The 17,741-nt window shown below is 42.9% G+C and overlaps 1 long non-coding RNA gene across 1 annotated transcript; it reads left to right on the top strand.

Annotated features, from left to right (window-relative positions):
• Positions 1-1,350: 1,350 nt before the first annotated feature.
• On the top strand, positions 1,351-7,504 carry LOC134808552 (uncharacterized). The gene is made up of 3 exons (XR_010151771.1): positions 1,351-1,560; positions 6,521-6,597; positions 7,259-7,504. It is a non-coding gene; the product is annotated as an uncharacterized LOC134808552 (long non-coding RNA).
• Positions 7,505-17,741: the final 10,237 nt, after the last annotated feature.

Genomic DNA, 17,741 nt, shown 5'->3' with positions numbered 1-17,741 from the left:
CCATTCTCTTTATTAAGTGCTTATCACAATCCCATTGTTGGAAGTAACCAATATCTTAATGTAAGTTTTTCTTACTATTTACACCATGCCTCCTGCCCCATTCCTACCTCCAAAAAGGGGAAGAGTTTTAGGAGTATAAAAGCAAATAGACTCAGGGAGGATGTGAGAATGGAGTTAATATAATTTGTAACTTTTTCCCCCTACAATGTCCAAACAAATTTGGTGATTTTCTTTCTTGCTATTCTAGGCTTTTTTAAATTGCCTCTGACTAAAGTGGCACCTTATGGGCTGCTTCAGAAATTTTCTTCAGGATTTAAAAATGAAGCCGATTCATATTCAGAGTCTTCCTGCTGAAAATCTGTTAAGCCAAAATAAAAATGACTGCTACTTAAATTTTTTTTCCTCTTTGTTGTTGCTGCAAACATTGTCTCAGTTACAGGAGTTGCAAGATCTCATTTATGCTTTGTACAAATGGAGAGACGAACCATCCCAGGACTACCAATACAAGTCCTAAGGATTAAAGTGTATCTGCCTCAATCAGATAAATGTGAGCTGCACTCCTGAGTGTGGAGGCTTTTTTTTTTTAAGTGAATTGTTCCAGTTGGCCTTAATCCCTAAGCAATATAGCTCCTTTAAAACCATCTTTATTCATTCACACCAATTGACACTTAAAATCCCCCAGCCACTGTTCATCTAAGTCTAAATATAGCTGTTAGAGTCAAATGTGTTTTAAGAGGATTTTCAATCTGATTATCCAAAATACTATTTATTGTCAATGTTTTTGGTGTGCCATGGCCAATCTCATTATTATAATGTACATAGCATTTAACGGCGGCAGAGCCTAAAATATATCACAGCAATTGGGATAACCTGAAGGAGGGCTTTTCTCCAGCTCCGCGCTGTCGTTCTGGCACAGCTTGTTGTGTGGTTATGAACATCAGAAAGAATTCCTTAATAAGCTCTTGCTCTCCTTCCAGACCCTTTTGGGCAATCTCGCCCTCCATGTTCTCTAAGTAGAGAGCAGTTACCAGGACAACAGAGAATTTGAGGAAGATTTAATTGTGATTTGATGTCTAACCAGAATAAAGAGCTAGTGCCTTGAATTTATATTCTAGGTTTCCAAGCAAATGTCAATATGCATATTTATTATTTTTGCCCTTCCTCATTATAAAAAGGATTTTAAGATGGCTGACTTTTTTTTTCTTAATATGGGAGAGGAGAATGGGGATGATAAATACTAAAAGGATAGGAAAAACAAGCAGCAGCTTGTTATGCAGGAAATATGCCATTTAACATTGTAATATCCTGCTTTTCTGGGGCTGACCTCAGTTTGACTCTCAACTTCCTAGTGGCCAGTGTAATGATGAAAACATCACATATGTGAGGCACGGTGTCAGGCAGAACACAGAATTATTCCTGGTTCCGAAATTGGCGTGGTGTTCTCCATGGGGCCAGCACATCAATTGGTATACATCTCAAGCTGGAGTACGCAGTGCCTCAGGGTACATGCCGTGGGATAAAAATGGCACATTTCCTAAAGTGCTTCCATCGGACTTAATGGTAAGAAAGCTATTTTTAGTAACATTTTTATTTTGGAATAATTTGTAGTCCATGAGATGACTGACCCAGGGTAATAGTCCACATTTTGAGTCCATAAGGAAAAATCCGTGTTTTTTTTTTTTCTTGCCTTATTCTTGGGTCACAGATGTTTCAAACAAATTTCTTAAGTAGATATCTGTATCTGTTGTTTTTGGTTGGTTGGTTTGTTTTTTGCCTGCCTTTTATTTATTTTTCATTTTCTGTGTCACTCCCTTCTGGCCTTCTGTGCACATGACAAAAATTCTTTGCCTGGCCAAACTTTAGTCAAGCTATTCAACCTTCTCCTAGGCCCATCTGTGCACTTCCTTGTACAACCCAGTTTTAGCAAAGAACCCTACCAAGTCAGTTTAGCAAGAGCCCTCACCCTTGAAAGCTGATCACTCTTGACATCTGATCCGATTCCTCATACTCCACCTTCCACAGGTGATGTCTGATCACCCCATCTGTCTTCAGTAAGAATCCTGTGGGTTAGTTTAGCCTTACTCCTGATGTTGTCTCGTAGAAATTTCCCATCCAGTGACCACCCCTCCAACCATGCTCCTTGGCTATAAATGTCCACTTGCCCATGCTATATTCAGAGTCAATCCCAGTCTCTCTCCACTTTTGCAAACTCTGTTGCAGTGGTCCCTATCCTAATACGATGGTCCTGAATAAAACCTTCTTAATGTGCTTTCACAAATGTCACTGAATAATTTTTTCATTAACATGCTCACCATACCGTAAGTCCCCCATTTTTGTACCCTCTTACCTAGGCCCTAAGTGCATGTGCTCTTGTTTTCTTTCCTCTCGCTCACTTCCTTCAAAGATAGGAATTGGTATAGCTTTGAGGCAGGAATTAAAAATCAGTGTGACTAAATTAATTCACACTGGCTGTAAGTTATTGATAACCCACTGTACACTATTTTTGAAAAGCATGTTTAACCCCCAATAATGTATTAATTGGCAGATAATCTTAGGAAAAACAATAAAATGAAGGGAAATGATTCATATTTTAGGGGGAGAGGAAGATGATTTTCAACAAGTAGAGGCATCATCTCTCCCTGAATTATGCTCAACCCCTTCACAATTCTCCCTGAACTGTTACTGCTTTCCTTAGAGTGCTCCATTTCTCTGTATTTTTATAAACATCTTTTTCTAAAAGTGTAGTGTGTAGTGGACATTTACTGTTCTCTTGACCACGCAGCATACGAACCACCTTTCTACCTCTTGGGAATTCTCTGCCTTATGAGTCTTGATAAGATGTGGAGACATCTGCTCACTATAGAGGCTGAAAATGCCAAACAATTGCTTTTCCCTGACAGAGGTGGTATTGGGGTGCAGGCACATGACCCAGGCCAGCACATTCTGCCAAATGTGCCCTCAACTTTGACTAGGGGACTAAGCAACGGTAAGAGGCAAGGGTGATATTCGTCTTTCTGGCAGCAACGACAGTTGGGGTTACTGCACGATCAGGTTCCTAGTGCAGAGATGGAGGTGGTCAAAAGATGAACATCTCATGCTTGGTGGAACAGCTGTTTTCTCACCGACAGGCTTTGGAGTATAATTTGGAAACTTGTTTCTGTCTGCTCAGGCCTAAGCCTGATTTTCTACCTTCTCTATAGATAGCCAGTACATTTTAAATAAATCCCTGCCTGCTTAAAACAGCCAGATTGATTTCTATTGCTTATAATTAAGAACCTGGGCTGATAAATTTTCCTTCTAATTTCCAAAGCATAGTCAATTTAGAAAATTTCAGAAAATACAGATAGGAAAAAGGCAAAAATAATTCACTCCAAGCCTACAGATAATCACTCTTTGTGCTTTGATGTTATCTTTTCCAATATGTTGGATGCATCTATTCCAAGGAAGAGTTTTCTGAGGAAGAATAATAGGGCATTGGCTGGGCGCGGTGGCTCATGCCTGTAATCCCAGCACTTTGGGATGCCAAGGTGGGTGGATCACCTGAGGTCAGGAGTTCGAGACCAGCCTGGCCAACATGGTGAAACCTTGTCTGTACTAAAAATACAAAAATTAGCCAAGTATGGTGGCACACACCTGTAATCCCAGCTACTTGAGAGGCTGAGGCAGGAGAATCGCTTGAACCTGGGAGTGGAGGTTGCAGTGAGCTGAGGTTGCGCCACTGCACTCCAGCCTGGGCGACAGAGCGAGACTCTGTCTCAAAAAATAATAATGGAGCAGAATTTTGGGGCCACTTCCATCTTTGTCCAGGGCATCAAATAAATAGGCTTCCAATCCTTGTTTTAAGAGTCTGGGCTTAAGAGTGCTTAATTGAATTGGACTATGTGGGCAAGAGAGAAAGAATGATGGCTTTTAACCTTTGTAGCTAATTTAAGAATTACCTGTAAAACAATGTTAACTCTTTGTCATATAGACTGCAATTTTTCCCCTGATTTTTTTCACTTGTCATTTAACTGTTTTTCTCTCATTCAGAAATTTGAAATTTGTATACAGTTAAATTTGTCAGTCTATGATTTCTGACATTAGTGTTACACCTTAAACATTCTTTCCCAACATATTTTATCTAGTGCTTGTATGATATTGTTTATATTTAAACACATAATCCACTTGGAGTTTGTTTTATGCTTTGTGTGAGGGATAGATTCAGTTTAATTATTGTCCAAATTGCTATACAGTTTGTTGAATTCAGTTATCTTTTTTTTTTTAATTCAGTGCTCTCTGTCTTCTCCACTAACTTGTGATGCCACCTGGAGCACATATCAAATTCCTATATATATCGGGCTATTTTTTGACTCTTCATTCTGTTCCATTAGTCTACCTATCTTTTACCTCTATTCCAAAATCCATACTCTCACAAGTTCCAAATATTTCTGCAATTGCTCTTGAGAAAACAAAAGGCAATCTTGGATAAATAGGCATGAATTTGGGAAGCCTGCCAGTTGGAGATTGCTGTGTGGGCAGAGAATAAAATGTTCTGGTTAAAACACAGAATTCTGTTAAATAAGAAACTGTGTTGAAGAAATGTACTTTGCCTTTGAGAATTCACAAGGACTGTCAAGACCTTATAGTATCTCAGGATCATCAACAACATCACAACACTGATTATCATTATGCAATGGATGTGCTGATGGGCTCATGAACGGAGCCCAAACAGGATACTGGGTTAAATAGAGTTGACCGTGTTTTTCTTCTTGGATGCTAGGAGTGAAGTGAGTGTTGGAGTTTTTGGAGACAGATGACAAGCCCATCCGTTTGCTATATGGATTACCACATCCACACCAAGCTAATGAATGAAATTTGTGCATTAGAACTATTACAGAATGGTAACTAAGACAATGATAACAGTTGGTCAGTAATTGACAGAGCCATCTCCCAGAGGAGCAAACACATTCTTTCTATCCTACTGGGCTCCAAATGGCTTCCTGGCAGGGGAGCCAAGTGGACCCACTGAAGTGGGATTTCTACAGCACACTACAGAACACCGCTGCTTATGCTCGGGTCTTAGAAGAATCATTTGAGAGTCTCCCATATTGGCAGGATTAGTTGCACTGGAGGAAAGCCAGTGAAAACCCATACATGCACTGATCAATGAGGTAGCTAGCCATTTGTACTGTGGTGCTTCCCCCACTGATTCCCAGCGAGGACCTTTTTTATTCCAGCCAAGCTGGGACAATATCCCAGCATCATTGCCCTCATAGTACTGGGCTCTCCTGCCTCCTTGCTTTGCCCATCTTATTCACACCACTTGAAATAATCTCTTGCTCCATTTCTTCCTATTGTAATTTACCTAATTCTTCAAGGGACAACCCAAATCCTCCTTCCTTTAAGCCTTTCAGAAATTCCCTTTAAAAAACCCTTTTCTTTCATTCTGAACTCAATGAAGTTCATGAAACATTTCTTGAGCACTTGCAATATATCAGAAAGGCACCATCTTAGTTGTTGGGGAGTATATTCATTTCCTATGAGCACTTTAAACAAATTACCATAAATTTAGTGGCCTAAAATGAAAGAAATGTAGTATCTCACAGTTCTGGAGGCCAAAAGTCAGAAATCAGTTTCACTAGGTCAAAGTGTCAGCAGGGTTGCACTTCCTCTAGAGGCTCTGGGGAAGACCCATTCCTTGCCTCTCAGCTTCTGGTAGCGTCTGGCATTCCTTCGCTTGTGCATGTGTCACTCCAACCTCTGTCTCCATGGTCACACTGTCTCATTGCCTTCTCTTCTCTTGTCTGTAGTCACATTCCACTCTGTCTCCCTCTTATATGAATACGTGCTTGCATTTAGGAGGGTCCACTTGGATAATCCAGGATAATCACTCCATCTCAAAACTCTTAATTTAATCCCACTTGCAAAGTCCTTTTTTGCCATACAGGGTGACATTCACAAGTTCTAGGGATTAAGGCATGGATAACATCTTTGGGAAGCCATTATCGAATCTGCCACAGAGAATAAAGATATAGTTATCTGTCCTATCATCTATAAAATTTTTACGTGTAAGTTACTAAACCAAATTATGTGCTACAGTGAAGTAAGAGTGATCCTAGAACATTTTGAATCTCTCCAGTGGTGGCTTTCCCAGCCAAGTCTTCTGCTTGAATAAGTGGATATGTTAATAAAATGGTAAATGAAAATGATCTAGAGAAAAAAAGATGAGTGAAAAAATAAATGTACTTCAAAAATATATTTACCTTCACATACTACATGAACTGATTTATATGCATTCTCAAAATGACAAAATTATGGCAATGGAGAACAGATTGGTGGGTGCCAGGTGATGTGGTCTGGGTCTGTGTCCCCACCTAAATCTCATCTTGAATTGTAATCCTCATGTGTGGAGGGAGGGAAGTGATTGAATTATGGGGGCAGTTTCTCCATGCTGTTCTCATGATAGTAAGTGAGTTCTCATGAGATCTGATGGTTTTATAAAGCAGTTTTCCTTGCTCTTACACACTCTCTCTCTTACCAGCTGCCACGTAAGACACGCCTGCTTTTCCTTCCGCCATGATTATAAGTTTCCTGAGGCTTCCCCAGCCATGCAGAACTGTGAGTCAATTAGCCCTCTTTCCTTTAAAAATTACCCAGTCCTGGGTATTTCTTTATAGTGGTCTGAGAATGGACTAATACACGGGGGGGTGAAGGGAGTGGGTACGATATGAAGAGATAGCAGGAAAGATCTTTGTGGGGATGGAATAGTTGTGTATCTTGATTACAGGGTGCTTCCAGGGTTACAGGAATCTACATATGTGAGAACATGACCTAGAACTACACATATACGTATTGCACCAGTGTCAATTTCTTGATTTTGATTATTTATGTAAAATGTAACCATTTAGTGAAACTGGGTAAAGGGCACACTGAACTTCTCTGTAATATCTTGAAAACTTTTGGTGACTATTTCAAAATAAAAAAAATGGTGAAAGTAATTTACCTTGTTCTTCAGAAAAATAAACAATGACTTACAGAAATATGTATAAGACAAAAGTAATTATGTTAGGCAATTGAAGATTAAGATAAAGCTAAGTGTAAAGTCCTCATACCATAACCAAACTTGGCCTACAAAGTCAGGTCTGAGCTTCCTAAGGCCAAAGAAAAACATGAGTCTTTTGGGGTTTCTGTTTGCCCCAAGCTACCTCTTTAATCCAGAGTACAGCACCTTTAGGACTTGAGTGAATAAAAGAGCACTTTCTATTGTTTTGTGTTACAGTAAAACACTGAACAGTGGCCCAGGTCAGTCCTTTCTCTTCTGCATTTGGCTCTGGACATATTCAAGAGCTTGGTGGGCTCATTATGCACCGGCTATGATGATGGTCAGTGGGAAACGCCAGCGCCTGTAGTGGAAAAACTAGCCTGGAAGAATTTCCTAGGTACAAGGCTTATCAGGATCCATCAAAATAGAACTGCGTGGAAGAGGAAGAGAATGCATTGTGGGGAGAAGTTAACATTAAATCAAGTAAGACATGTCTTTTAGAGATTAGTGGGCTCATTGGAAGTTGAGACTTTCTGCAGAAATTTCTTCTTCTTACTGGACAGTGTGTGTGTGTGTAGATTAGGTAATCCAGGACATATTTAATGATGGAGAATTTATAAAGTTTTGTGAAATGTACAAATGTAAACAAGACTTGAGTTTGGCTCCTAGGTATACTCCTAATTATTGGTGTGACCTTGTATAACTAACTTAACCTCAGTACCTAGACCTGAGTGAAAAGAGAGATGCTTTGATTATTACAAAACTGCTTCTTAGCACAAGAGTTTTATGAGGTTCTATTCCTGGTGTGATTGTTGAGCTTGTCTTGGCATTTGGACCGACCATGTTCTTCTTGTTTTCGCTGAATTATGAATTTTGAAGTTGCTTTTTCTGACACTAAGTTTGGTTGAGATGTATGTCTACATGCATGTATTGAACTCCTCACACTGCTGTTATGTAGTCTATGATGTGCTTATGTGCATTAACAGAAAGACAAAATACAGGGGGAATCAAGCAGCTATGGATATAAGAGCTCCCCTCCTGCCTCTACAGTAGTGACTGGAGGACGAGCCCTATGAACAAAGGGGAGGTTAAAGGCAGAGAGTTCAAATAGCTCACCAAGGAAGTAGCAGAGTGACATTACAAGCAGACTCATTCAAAAAGAATTCCATAGTTTTTCCAAGTGGCCTGCCTTACTTCCTGGGTCATTGGTCCAAAAGTTGAAATGGGACTCTGCTACTTCCCCTTAGAATATATTTGTGTAGCATGAACTAAGGGTTTTAATTACAAAAATAGTTGTCTGATTTAAGAAGAAAAGTAATTATTGGAAAAATATTAGGTAACTCAGGAATCACTCAAAAGATGGAAAGACTGTATGCAGGCTATCCAGCCAAACCGTCAGAAGGGCTCGGTGGAGATGCCATTGTTACCACTGAATGCCAGATTCAGGGCAGGTTTGCCATCCAGGCTATTCCTCGGCCATGTGGCTTATACACTAATTGCAAAGGAGAAGTGGGTTCTGGGCATTATCAGCACAGCTTCATAAGACTCATAAGGTGGGAATACTAAGATTCATAAGGTGGGAATTTCCTAATTACACAAGTGGGCTCAAGCTTTGGGAAGCCAAAAATTAAAAACAAAACACAAATATCTATGAAAGCCCTTCCCTTTGGTAGCTGATACCATAAACCCTGCTCTAATGCCATAGTAAGTTCCAAAACGAATCAAAGCTTATAGAAGGAGGGGTTGTATTATTGTGAAATAACCGAGTGAGACAGCACAGCTAGCTGGACGAGAGTTCTGAGAGTCCTACTGCAGGATTTAATTGTGTCCTGGTCCCGGGTGCCATCTGGTACCATTTGGGGCAGCTGTCAACCCCTAGCTTAAATATCAAGAAAATGATTGTGGATTCTGCAGTCGGAATGGATTCCAGAACAGTTACAGTGCTTCTAAAACTCTCCCACTTGATTGGTTCCCATTTCATTGTCCTGATCCGGGGAGAATACCAAGGATGTAGGAGCATAATCTCCATCTCTCATCCTTCCCAAACAAGGGCTGCCTGGTGTCTGCTATTTCCTACTTGGCTTCATCCTTCCTCCATATTTCTCAGTCCTGCTGCAGAGGATAAGAAATTTAGCCTGCCTGCATTTAAACAGGGGTTGGGCAGAGGACAGCGGCAATCACTAGTTGTGTTATATTCAAGTTTGCAGTATGAGATGGTGCGTTATTTAGAAATTTTACCTTATCAACATTTCTTCTTTCTACATTTATACTTCAAAACCAAAATATGACAAAACAAAAATCCCTCCCTTCTACCCATCATATCATAAAAACCAAATTCATCCATTCCCCTGAAGGGAGGCAATCCAACATCTCATAAGAACTGTGACCAGCTCTGGCCGGGTGTCGTGGCTCACGCCTGTAATCCCAGCACTTTGGGAGGCCAAGGTGGGAGGATCACCTGAGGTCAGGAGTTCAAGAACAGCCTGGCCAACATGGTGAAACCCCGTCTCTACTAAAAATACAAAAATTAGCTGGGCATGGTGGCACATGCCTGTAATCCCAGCTACTTGGGAGACTGAGGCAGGAAAAAAGCTTGAACCTGGGAGGCGGAGGTTGCAGTAAGCCTAGATTGCGCCATTGCACTCCAGCCTGGGCAACAATAGTGAAACTCTGTCTCTGAAAAAAAAAAAAAAAGAAAAAACTGTGACCAGCTTTAAGTCCACATTCAGGGTCTCTGGGGATGTCTAGCTCTCCTCGACGTATGTCACATTCTCTCTCAAAAATCTGTGATCTGATTTACAGACTAAATTGTAAAGTCACCTTTCCCAAGAGTGAGGGATAATGAAAGGGAAGACAAAGGAAATTAATTAAAACTCATCAATAGATATATGGAAGGAAAAAAAAATGTGGGTAGCCTTAGTTTTTGCAACTGAACCCAAGGCCAGAATTGGTGTTGGTGATTTTTCTCCTCCTCAATATTTAGGATCCACTTTGTCTTTAGCTAGAATCTCAACCAACTGGATTATTTAACTAGGAAAGGTGACCCCAACCTTCATTTTTAAGGGATCTAGGACCTCAGTGACTTCTCTATAGAATAGCTTTGTCAGTGGTGTGCTGGATCTATCTTGTACCAGCTTGTGAGAGTGGATTAGTAAATTTTCAACAATGTTATGAGCATTTGTTAAAAACAGCCATTATTAAAAATTAAATTATAGGCTGGGTGCAATGGCTCATGCCTGTAATCCCAGCACTTTGGGAGGCTGAGGTGGGTGGATCATGAGGTCAGGAGTTCAAGACCAGCCTGGCCAAGATGGTGAAACTCCGTCTCTACTAAAAATACAAAAAAAATTAGCCGGACATGGTGGCAGGTGCCTGTCATCCCAGCTGCTTGGGAGGCTGAGGCAGAGAATTGCTTGAACCTGGGAGGCGGAGGTTGCAGTGAGCCGAGATTGTGCCACTGCACTCCAGCCTGGGCAACAGAGCGAGACTCCGTCTCCAAAAAAACAAAACAAAACAAAAATTAAATTATATAAGCCTACAATTAAATACAGTTTATTAAAAACAAATGTAATAAATACCCCCGCACTCATCACTCTAATTATTTTACTAGCGTATATCCTTCCTTTTGAGATGATGTATGTCTTTATATGTATAGTAGAAATACTGTATAATGCTGTGCTGCCGTGCATCTTATCCCAACTGCATGTTCAGTAATGTCATGTTGATAGATTGAAATTGGCTATGGTGGGGGTTTTTACATCAAGGAAATTAGCAAACACTAAAATTCAGTGCCACTGGCTAGAGTTTCCATTCATTTTTACCACTGAACATCAAGGTACTGGGAGAAGTCCCAGGAGACTCCTAGGTTCCATCTTCACCCTTCTCTGCCTGCATGATGTAGTAGTTTTGTTACAACCACAGTACTATGGGGAGCTAAAATGATCATGTTTTTGAAATGGCCATGTTTTTGAAACCATTGTGTCTGTTGTTGGAAGCATTCTTTTTTCAAGACTAATACCTTTAAACCCAAACAGCCCTGAGTTGTAGGGATAGGAAGCAAAAACATTGTGAATGGATCATTAGGTGTGACAGTGACAAGCAACATTTCCACATCCACCCCTTGGTTCTAGGCCCCATGTACTGGCTCCTGGTTCAAGGCATACATTGTACCCTGGAGATCAGCACCCTAACCTCAAAAGCTGTTGTCTCTCCATTGATGCTATCACTTGAGTCTGCAATATGTTAATGCATCCTTCTGTAAGGCCAGCTGCCTACGGGTATGTGGTACATGGTAAAACTAATGAATGAAGACCACCAACCATTTTTTTTTATTTTGCAGAAAAATAGATTTCTTAAAAGCAATGTTGTTTTTGATACCAAGCCTGTGTGAGGTGAGTCCGCAGACGGCTGTGCTGCAGCAGCACAATGGGAGTGGAAAGCAAGCCCAAGTGTGTTTCAGGATAGCAAAACACCAGCTTCTCCACGAGGTGCTGTGTGAAAGCAAGCCCAAGTGTGTTTCAGGATAGCAAAACACCACCTTCTCCACGAGGTGCTGTGTGAAAGCAAGCCCAAGTGTGTTTCAGGATAGAAAAACACCAGCTTCTCCACGAGGTGCTGTGTGATGTCTTAGGTTGCTCACTGCTACTGGCAAGTGGAGCCCATTAGACCAAGAACTCAGGAATCGGAACTTTTGTCCTTTCTTTCACCTGGTCATTGCCCTTAGAAGGAACCACCCACCCCACAGTCCTTGAATTCTTCAGGCTTTTCCTCTCTTCTCTGACAATGACCCCTCCCTAGTACCTGTATTTGTTTTCTATGTCTGCATAACAAATCACCATAGGCTCAGTGGCTTAAAACAACACTCACTTATCATCTCATAGTTCTGTAGGTAAGGGGTATGGTACAATGTGACTGAGTCCACTGCTCAGGCTCTCACAACATTGAAACCAAGGAGTCGGCAGGGCTGTGTTTCTTTTTGGAGGCTTTGGGGGAAGAATCCACTCCCAAATTCATTCAGTTGTTGCCAGAATTCAGTTCCTCATGGTCGTAGGACTGGGGTCCCCTTCCTTGACACGTGGCCCCTCTGTCTTCAAGCCGGCAATGACACATCAAACCCTTCCTGGGCATCCAACTTCTCTGGTTTGCCCTGTTCTTCTACTTTAAGGGCTCATCTGATTATACTGGGCCCACCTAGATAATCCAGGATAATCTCTCTATTTTATGGTTGGCTGATTAGCAAACTTTATTACACCTGCAGAGTCTCTTTCACCATGCAAGGTAACATATTTTGGGGCATGATACCGCATCGTATTCCCAGTCCCAGAGTTTAAGGTGTGAGATCTTTGGGGGCCATAATCCTGCCTATCACAGTACCCTACAGCCTTGCCTTCAATCAGTACTTCATTCTAAGTATAAAGTGGTGATAATTTAATCTACTGTTTCTTCTCTGTATGCATGGACTGCCAGAATCCCATTGCTTAATATTAGAGTTTCACAGCCTTCACCTCCTCAAACCCTGCCACAATTTCCCCACTTCCCTCAGGATCTGTTGCCTACAACTACTCCTGGTTTCAATGTCTGTAACATTGAAGGTTCTTAATTACAAGCAACAGAAACCAATTCTGGCTAATTTAGGGAGAAAAAATAGTTTTTGAAAGATTGCATGGGAGCTTACAGATTTACCAGAAGGGCTGGAGTACTAGGCTCAGGGGCTGCTTGAATGATGCCACAGGCCTGGTTGAGTGAGAAGACTGCAGCTACTGTTGGCACCACTGTGACTTGATGCAGGAGGACACTGCTAATGTGGCAGCCCTGAGGCCCAAAACTCCATGATGATGCAGCCCCTGCCCCTGCTAGAGAGTCTCATGGCTCTTGCTTCTTCATGTCGCCATGTCCTTTTTTAAAGTCCAGGACAGGAGTAGCTGATTGGCTGAACCCAGGACAACCACATGCAAGGAATCCAGGGAAAGCAAGCTTCCTGTCTGGCCTTACCATGCAGGAAATTTTAAACCAAGGAAGTGGCTCAGATACATGGCATCCAACACTCTTGAGAAATATCATATATGTTGCATGGACATTATTGGTTTCTAATCCAAATCAAGACATATATTCCCATAAGCAAGGGCAACAAGACAACATCTGAAATCATCACTGCCCTGCCTCGGGAAATAACTTTACCATCTATGAAGTTGCCTAAGTCAGAAAGCATGGGAGTCCACCCGAATCCATCCTGCTCTGTATACCCACCTGTAACCATGCTGCAATATTTCTAGATAGAAGCCTTCCCTCTTTCTCCTCCCAAACCACACTGCTTTAGTGAAGGTACCGGGCACTTTTCATGTGAATGTCTACAGTCTCCCCTCAGTTGGCCATCCTGTGTCTAGCCTCTTTTGCTTCAATCCATTCTCCACTTCACTGTGAAGTGTTACCAGATTGTCTTTTGAAAATGAAAATCTGCTTCCATCATTATCTTCTTTACATTCCTTCAGCGGCTCCCCACGGCCTGGAGATTAAAACCCATTTCTTAGCATGGCTGTTCTTTTTCTGAACCCCATCTGCCTCCCCAGCTTCACGTTTCACCCCCATTCAGCCCCAACCAGCCAAGCTACTGGCCACATTGTATGCTTTCCTCCCCAAGCCCTGTCCCAAGGCCCTCCACTTCCCGCACCTTTGCACTTGCTGTTTTCTCTGGCAGACACGCCCTCTCACACGTCCACTGCCTTGACCCAGTAAGACTTTGCTTTCTTGATGCCTCTCCCCAAGGTAAAAGGAACCATTTTCTTAGGTATACCTAGGAGTGTACCACCCTTGCAAACCATTCTCCGCAACAGGCCAGAGGATGGAAACGTGTGTTGAATGAGTGATAAGTGAGTATCTGCTGGAGTTGCTGGGGCTCATCTGGGCACAGACAGTGCAGGGGCTGCAGCAAAACATCATGGGCCACGTGGGGGTTGGGGATAGGGCCTTGGCCTCTCCTAGCCCAGGGCTCAGGAAGAGTGGAGGACGCTGTGCCCCCACCTGTGATTGTCCTAGTTAATGAGATCAAATGCTGCCTCCCTCTGTCAAGTCCCAAGCGCTGGTGAAAGCACTCCTTGGGGGCCTGTTCAGGACCCGCCTCAGGGAGCAACCACACACCTCACTGCAGTCTTCCAAGGTTCACACAGAAGCCAGAGCTCACATTTCCCATAGACTGTTTAGGTATTCTCTTTCTGTAGTCACTTCTTAAGAAGTGTGGGTCATACATTTATGTGGGAAGCAAGAAAATCTTAGTGCATAATGAATACCGTATTTTCATGTACATCGCCAGTGGTGGGCAACTCACTGCCAGTCCGTTTCATTACAGTCAACCCCTTTTACAAAGCCTTTTCTTAATTTTGACCAGAAATCTGCCTTCCTGTGCCTTCCCTATTTGTCCTGAGCCCGAACATGGTACACGAAGGTGGCTGTGAGTGGCATGGCATTAATTTTCTTTTCTTTTTTTGAGATGGAGTCTCGCTGTGTTGCCAGGCTGGAGTGCAGTGGCATGATCTCGGTTCACTGTAACCTCCGTCTCCCAGGTTCAAGCGATTCTCCTGGCTCAGCCTCCCAAGTAGCTGGGACTACAGGTGCCTGCCACCACACCCAGCTAATTTTTGTATTTTTAGAAGAGATGGGGTTTTCACCATATTGGCCAGGATGGTCTCGATCTCTTGACCTCGAGATCCACCCGCCTTCCAAAGTGCTGTGATTACAGGTGTGAGCCACCGCGCCCAGCCTAACTTTCTCTTTTGACAGCCACATTCCACTATTGATTCTTCTTTAGCTTATTAACCAATTATGCCTCTAGGTCTCTTTCCAGATGCTAAATCAGGCTTGTCATAATGTCATATGCAGATAGCTGAGAACAAAGCAACCATGGGACTTTACAATGAAACCTATTGCATGTTTTCACATGGATTTAGGTTTGTCCTGCTTTTCTAATTCATTCGAGCACTGTACTGCTTCAGCCAGGAGCTAGAGATGTGAGTGGGCAGGAGATGGCAGGAGAGAGCCAGGAAGGATCTTTTTTGTGGTCTCACAGGACTGTGAAGATGTGAAGTCACAGAAGCTAGCTGGCCGGGGGGAAGCAGGGGGCTAGGGCATAACTTGCCCTTGAGGTGAGGAACAGAGGGAAGTTACACACAGACCCAGGAGCAAGGGGACCAGAAGAGGGAGGATTGCAGGTTCTGAGAGAAGGTTGCTTAAAGGGGGAAGGACTCATGGGCTCACGTGAGAGACACAGCCGATGTGCTGGTTGCAGACTTAGGCTTACCAAAGCCAGTCCTCAAATCCAAAACCACCTACACGGCAATGAGAGGGGAATGGGCACATCAGTCATGGAACCTGCATAGGGTGGGGTGTGAAGCCCTGAGTACACAGACTGTTTTCAAAGAGTCTTAAGGACAGAAAAATGTTTTTAATTTGAAACTAAAAGCCAAACTGTTGATCCCAAATATGTAGAAAGAATCTGTGGTGTGTGTGTGTGTGTGTGTGTGTCTGTGTACCTATGTGTATGGATGAATGAATGAATATGCTGAGCATGTATTCTGTATTGAGAGAGAGATTAATCAAAAAGTTAATCTTGCTTATATTTTCCAGATCTGCCTCAGAGAGCATATGCTAGTTATATCATTAGACAGTGCAGTAAATGTTATCAGAATTTCCAGTTTCCAAGAATGAGGACACCGTAAACAGAGTGCAGTAATGGGGCCCCTGCTTAATACTTGTATTTGGAAATCTGAGCTGACTCTGTTTAGTGAAGGTGCCCATCATCCAAGGGGTCTGTGCCTTCTGTTGTCCATGGGCTGGCATGACAGTTGTTTGATAAATGGATACGAAGAAGAAGATGTCACTATTGTGATGACCACCTGTTGAGTTACCAGGGCTTGGGATAAATTTCTGCACATCATACAGTATGGGTTAGGGATCAGGTTTTATTGGGGAAACCCCCAGAGCTGAGACCCAGAGCAAGTTGTTGGGGTCCTTTTCAGATGACACTCCTTGTGTCCTGCAGACACTGTTCTTCTTCTCACAAAGCTCACAGCATCCTAGGAAGACAGACAGGTAACCAGAAGACTCATAATCCACTAGGTCTCACCCCTGTGGAGCTGCCCAGATTTTGCCACAGCCCATCACTGGAGCCCGCCAAGATGTTTTTGAACATTGTTATCCCAAATTTGCTGTTCTTTCCAGATTTGTGTCACCTGCACAGTTGACAAACATGTTCTCATTATCTTCATCCCAATAGCCCAAGGAGCCAGCCTGGCAGCAGACCACCAGGAGGGTCCGCAGGGCCGGTGGGTCCTTAGAGCACTCTGTTCCTTCAGCCAGGTATGAATCTGCCCAGAGGTGCAATCAGCTCAGGTCCTGTTTCTTAGCCCTGTGGGAATTCAGACCTCTCCTGGGCTTCTCACTTTCCCTATGTAGCTCCTGGCCTCTGGTCAAGCCTCCCCAGTGGTCCTATTGTACACTAATTGCTTCCAGACCTGTAACCTCCCACCCAGTCCTCTCTCTTCATGCCCACAGCCTCTCTACCAACTCACACCTTCTTTGTCTCAGCCTGAACAACAACCAGTGTCTCCTAACTGGTCTCTTGGCCTCTACTTTCTTCCTCCTCCTACCCCATCTTTCATTCTATAACAAGCATAGTCTTTTAAATAGACATCTGACTGACATATCATTCAGCAATAAAAAGGAACACACCACTGATTCATGCTACCACACAACGAACCTCAAAAACGTCATGCTAAGTGAGAGAGGCCAGAGGCCAAAGACCACATATTGTATGATTCCATTTATAGGAAATGTCAAGAAGTGGTGAATCGATGGAGACAGAAAGCAGCTTCGTGGTTGCCAGGGGCTGGGGGTAGGAATAGGGATTGAGTGCAAATGCACATGGGGACTCTTTGGGGTGACAGAAATGTTCTAAAACTGGATGATGGCAATGGTGGTACAACTCCACAAATTTAGTAAAAATTATTAAATTGTACACAAAACATCTGGCACATGCACAGGGCAAGGGAGGGGTGCGTGAGGGTGGACAGAGTAGTGTTTTGGCGTGCTCTCCAAGGTTCCAGCATATTCCACTGTGTTTTGGTGTGAGGTCATCATGGCGGATTTACAAAGGTGATTGTTATGCTAATTATTTGTTGGAGGGAAGTTTTTTTTTTTTTAAAACCAGAGATAATAAATATATTCTTTTTTTTTTTGAGACAGAGTCTCGCTCTGTCACCAAGGCTGGAGTGCAGTGGCACGATCTCAGCTCACTGCAACCTCAGCCTCCTAGGTTCAAGTGATTCTCCTGCTTCAGCCTCCTGAGTAGCTGGGATTACAGGCGCCCGCCACCATGCCCAGCTAATTTTTGTTGTTGTTGTTGTTATTTTTAGTAGAGACAGGGTTTCACAATGTTGGTCAGGCTGGTCTCGAACTCCTGACCTCGTGATCCGCCCACCTCAGCCTCTCAAAGTGCTGGGATTACAGGCGTGAGCCACCACACCGGGCCCTAATATATTCTTATTTTAAAGAAATAGATCTGACTGTGTTACCCTCTGCTTAACCTTCTTGAACCCTGTGCCTGTGAGACAGAGCCAAGGCCTTACTGCAGCATCCAGCGCCTCCCCAGCCCCCCTCCAGCTGCTTCTCCTTAAGAGGAGGTGTCCCCAACACACCAGGCACATTTAATGCCTCCATCCGCCCTTCATCC

The sequence above is a fragment of the Pan troglodytes genome, chromosome 16 (genome assembly GCF_028858775.2).
Source record: "Pan troglodytes isolate AG18354 chromosome 16, NHGRI_mPanTro3-v2.0_pri, whole genome shotgun sequence".
Classification (NCBI taxonomy): domain Eukaryota; kingdom Metazoa; phylum Chordata; class Mammalia; order Primates; family Hominidae; genus Pan; species Pan troglodytes.
Note: the sequence above shows the minus strand (reverse complement) of the source record. Positions and strands in the feature narration are given on the sequence as shown.